A 5415-nucleotide genomic window follows, 5' to 3' on the forward strand; every position below is an offset into this window, starting at 1 on the left:
ACACAGAGAGAACAGATTTGATAGTGAGGAAGGGAGAGAGAGAGAGAGAGAGAGAGAGAGAGAGAGAGAGAGAGAGAGAGAGAGAGAGAGAGAGAGAGAGAGAGAGAGAAAAGAAGAAGAAGAAGAAGAAGAATAAGAAGAAGAAGAAGAAGAAGAAGAAGAAGAAGAAGAAGAAGGAATACTATGCTGCTGTATAAAAGAAGGAACTCTTACCATTTGCAACAGCATGGATGGAACTGGAGAGCATTATGCTACGTGAAATAAGCCAGTCAATGAAGGAAAAATACCACATGATCTCACTCATTTATGGATAATAAAGACCATTATAAACTTATGAACAAAAATAGATACAGAAGCAGAGTAGCCTCGAACAGATGGTCAAACTACAGTGGGAAGGCCGGGGAGGGTTTGGGGCTGTAAAGGGGGAGGGGTAAGAGATCAACCGAAGGACATGTATGCATGCATATAAGCATATCCAATGGACATAAGACACTGGTGGGTAGGGGGGGCCAGGGGATTGTTAAGGGCGGGAAAAAAAGGAGACATATGTAATACTCTTTGTAATAGTTTAAGCAATAAAACAATTTTTAAAAAATCCTCTTGGCCTGGCCAGTGTTAAAATAAAATAAATTAAAATAAAAATAAAAATGTGATGATAGCCCTGACAAAAACAAAAACAAAAAACAAAAACAATGGGTAAAGACAATCTGTTCAATAAATGTTCTTGGGAAAATTGGACAGATACATACAAAAAAATGAAACTAGTCCACCTTCCTACTCCATACCCAAGAATAAACTCAAAATGGATTAAAGACTTAATATTAGGGGTGCTCTCCCTCCCAGGAGCATACTCCCATCTTTCTCCTCTTCCCCCTCCAACAAGACTTAAATGTTAAACTCAAAAATCATGAAAATCCTAGAAGAAAACATAGCAAAATCTTAGACATTTCTCCTAGCAACATTTTTTCCTGATATATTGCCTTAGGGAAGGAAAACAAAAGAAAAAACAAACAAATGGGACTACATAAAACTAAAAAGTTTTTGCACAGTGAAGGAAACCATCAACAAAATGAAAAGACAACCCACTGAATGGGAAAACATATTTACCAATGATAATCTGAAAAGGGGTTAATATCCAAAATTGATAAAGAACTTTAAAAACTCAACACCAAAAAAATTAAACAATCCAATTAAAAAGTGGGCAAAGGACCCGAGTAGACATTTCTCCAAAGAGGACATACAGATGGCCAATAGACATGAAAAAATAGTCAACATCACTAATCATCAGAGAGCTGCACATTAAAACCACAATGAAATATCACTTCCCACCTGTCCTCAATAAATCAACAAATAACAAGTGTTGGCGAGGATGTAGAGAAAAGGGAACCCTCATGCATTGTTGGTGGAAATGTAGACTTGTGCAGCCACTGTGGAAAGTAGTATGAAGTTACCCCAAAATATTAAAAATGGAACTGCCTTATGACCCAGTGATTCCACTTCTGGAACTATATCTGAAGATATCTGAAACATTAATTCAAAAGAATATATGCACCCCCCAGTCAGAGAAAGACAAGTACCATATGACTTCACTCATATGTGGAATCTAATAAACAAAATAAACTAACAATCAAAATAGAGACTCAGACTCACATAGAGAGCAGGCTGACAGCTATCAGAGGGGAAGGGGATGGAAGGGCTGGGTGAAAAGGTGAAGGGGTTAAGCAAAACCACCACCACCAACAACAAAATCATAGGCAAAATCACCAAACAAACAAAATCACCAAACAACAGCATGGTGATTACCAAAGAGGAAGGGTGGTGGGGGGAGGTAGAAGGTAAAGGGGAGAAAGAAATGGTGACAGAAGGAGACTTGACTTGGGGTGATGAACATACAATACAGTATACAGATGATATATTGTAGAATTATACACCTGAAACTTATAAAATTTTATTAACTAATCTCACCCCAATACATTCAATAAGAAAAAATTCCCCGGAACAGTTTGGAATCATTCCTGGCTGTATGGCAGTCAGGCGTGGGTTTCTACACCTCACAGAGACTCTGGGATCTGCCTGACATTCTTTAATAACTTTCTTTATAGATTCAACTAGGGGACTCAATTCTATTGTCCATTTCAAGAACTACTTCCACCCAGTGGTGATGAGGCAGTGTCAGAATTAAGAGCACAGTCTCTGAATTCAGACAGACCTAGGTCTGAAACTTGACCTAGCTGTTAGCTAGCCATATGCCTTGGACAATTTATTTAATGTCACCAAGTCTCAGTTCTCACATGGATAAATAAAATCTACCACATTGGGTTGTTCAGAAGATTGAAAAGAAAATGTTTGGAAAGAATTTAGCACAATGCCTGGCATATAGTTGGCACTCAGTAAATGAAAGAGCAATTATTCCAGAGAGGTATGCATGTATTTTTCCTTAACCTGTTAGATTTCAAAGTTTTTTTCTGTCATAAAGATGCAAACTCAGAGGTTGGGAATGGCTGGAGGTAAAAGCTCCTCCTGGAGAGGGAATTTCTACCATGAGACATTGGGAATCCTTTGGAAGCCCACGGGGTCAAGCACTGTCTCTCCAGAGTGAGATGGTCTTTCTACACTGGCCTTGGACTTGGTCACTGGCTCTAAATGGTTAATGCTACAGTGAACCTGAAGACAGTAATTTGGATGGAACAGGGGTAGAAGAATAAAAAAAATAGTATCAGACATGACTTCAATGAGACTTTTGCAAAGATATCACTTTATTTCATGTAATATGCAAATAGCCTCTGCTTGATTCATCTCTGTTCTTTCATCATACATTTTTCCTTAGTGTTTCCATTTGTCATGCTGGCCTACCACTCCATTTGGTCCAAATATCCTCTTTGGTTATTTCTGGTTCAGCTGTTTAGAACATGCTGATTTATGGTGCTTTTGCAGCGATATGTGGTAGGGGACTGAGCTGCCAAATGCAATGGGAAACATTTGCAACCAGCAGAATGGTCTTAACTATGGCGCCATCTTTCTGCTGTCTAAAGGTGATATGATGCAAGGAGGAATCTCAGACTAATGAAAAGAAAGAAAAATCCAGACAGGCAGGGTGATTGTTTTGAAGACCCTGTGTTGGTTATACAAAAAATAATACATTCCCAAATTGATTGTACTTAGCTGGGGAAAAACTAGGCCAATTCAGATGACTTGAGGGAACTCTGACAAGCTTTGTGCAAATGACCTCACTTAAGAGTGAAAGCACATTTGCCTGCATGCTCCACATACCTCATTTTATTGCCTCATTTGTTCTAATAACGCCTGGGTTCAACCTCATCCTTCCAGGCCTCCCTAATTCCAGAGGTAATATATCTTCCCAAATAGAGTAAATTAATATTAATTTTGTTTTAAGATTTTATTACATTCTTTGACCTGTTTGAAAATGTCACAGATCTAACTTTATAAACTGCCTGATCTGTGATGAGTGTTAAAACACCTGTGCTTTGTGAACCTCCATAGCAGTGGTTCTCAACCTTGGCTGCACATTAGAATCACCTGGGAATCCTTTTAAACTCCTGATTTCTGGGCCACATCCTCTGGAAATTCTGTTTCTTTGTTACGGGGTGGGGCCACAACATTAGTAACAAAGAAACAGAATTTTCGAGGGATGAGGCCCAGAAATCAGGATTTTAAAAAGACTCCCAGGTGATTCTAATGTGCAGCCAAGGTTGAGAACCACTGCTCCATAGGGTACTGTGGACATGTAAATCCTTTCTCCCCGCTTTAAAACAAAGGGTGCAGAGTGTTTTAAGGGTGCTGACAGCACAGGAGTGAGTCAAGGCCTCGCAGGAGGATTGGGGTCCCTACCAAGGCATCACCCCTCTCTCTGGGGCCACAGCAATGAGGAGCTCTGGGAGCTTTCACTTTCTTCCACCCTTCTTGATTTTTGTCTTATCCTCTAGTTATTTCCGTTTCTTCTCTCCTTCTGCTCCAAATATCGAAGTGGTGGGAAGAATTCAGCTCTTGATTGGGGTGGAGAAAAGGCAGAGATGCATTCCTCTTCCTTCTTTTATTCACCCCAAATCAGAAAGGCAAGGAGCCCTTCAGTCCCCTTGCCCAGGGCCCCTGCTTACAGAGGGTAAAGCTGGTCTACTTGTCAAATCATAAGTATGACAAAGACATTTCAAGTGGGACTCTGTGGCCCTCAGGGTACTGACCATGCCTGGGCCTGAACTTTTGTGTAAGTGACCTTCATAGAACCAGGTATTTCATTTGTTATCATAGAAGGCAGTCATGCTCCTAAGGAGAGGGGAGGAAAGACTTAAAAGAATACAAACAGGACTTTCCTATTTAAAAGGAGGCTGTTAAACTAGTCTTTTTAATGACCATAATTAAGTCATGGGAATAGAATTTTAATAGAATCTGCTTAGAACTTCTGAAATCTGAATTTAGTTCCAAACAATTATATGCTACTCTTATCAGGTTTTTCCATCAGATTCATTTAGCTATTGTGTTTGAGACAAACAGTACTATGAATTGTGCTGACAATGGAATATGTGAATAAGTAAATAAAACATGTTAATCTCTTATTAAGAAAACAATGATGATGAAATAGTAACAACACAGGCTACAGTGGATATTGCTGATTTAATAATTCCTGTGTGTGGGGAGCTTAGTTTAAGAATGTTTCTGCTGGGAAGAAGTTGTTCACATTTTGTTCTTAAAATTTTACCCCTCTTTAAACCCAGCTCAGTTGTTACTTTCATAGGAGTGACTGTCTGTTTCTCTTCAAGAAAAGAGCTCTCACGTCACATGTCACACCATGCTCTACTTTCTAGACATCTGTGTGTGGCTTCACTTTACCTGCTGCCTCATCAACTCCTTAGGGGAGAATCCCTTACAGACAACTTCACCTGTTCTGTTGCAACTTAACAATACTCAGTATATTTATTTTTTAAAAAAGAAAGCATGAATGAGGACACTCTATTATTTGCTAGCTGTGTGATCTTAGGCAGCATCTTATAATCTTTGTGCTTGTTTCTTCATATATAAAATGGTGACAACTGTGATCTTTTTTTTAAATATATTTTTTATTGATTAAGATATTACATATGTGTCCTTGTCCCCACGTTACCCTCTACCCCCCCGCCCAGCTCTTGCCCTCCCCCCCGTTGTCCGTGTCCATTGGTTAGGCCTATATGCCTGCATGTAAGTCCTTTGGTTGATCTTACCCCCACCCTCCCCTACCTTCCCTCCAAGGCCCGACAGTCCAATCAATACCTCTCCGTCTCTGGATCAGTCTTTGTTCATCAGTTTATGTTGTTCATTATATTCCACAAATGAGTGAGATCATGTGGTATTTATGCACTCTCCAGTTCCATCCATGCTGTGGCAAATGGTAAGCGTTCCTTTTTCTTCTTCCTCTTCTTAGAG

Source organism: Myotis davidii, unplaced genomic scaffold, assembly GCF_000327345.1.
Source record: "Myotis davidii unplaced genomic scaffold, ASM32734v1 scaffold39, whole genome shotgun sequence".
Taxonomy (NCBI): domain Eukaryota; kingdom Metazoa; phylum Chordata; class Mammalia; order Chiroptera; family Vespertilionidae; genus Myotis; species Myotis davidii.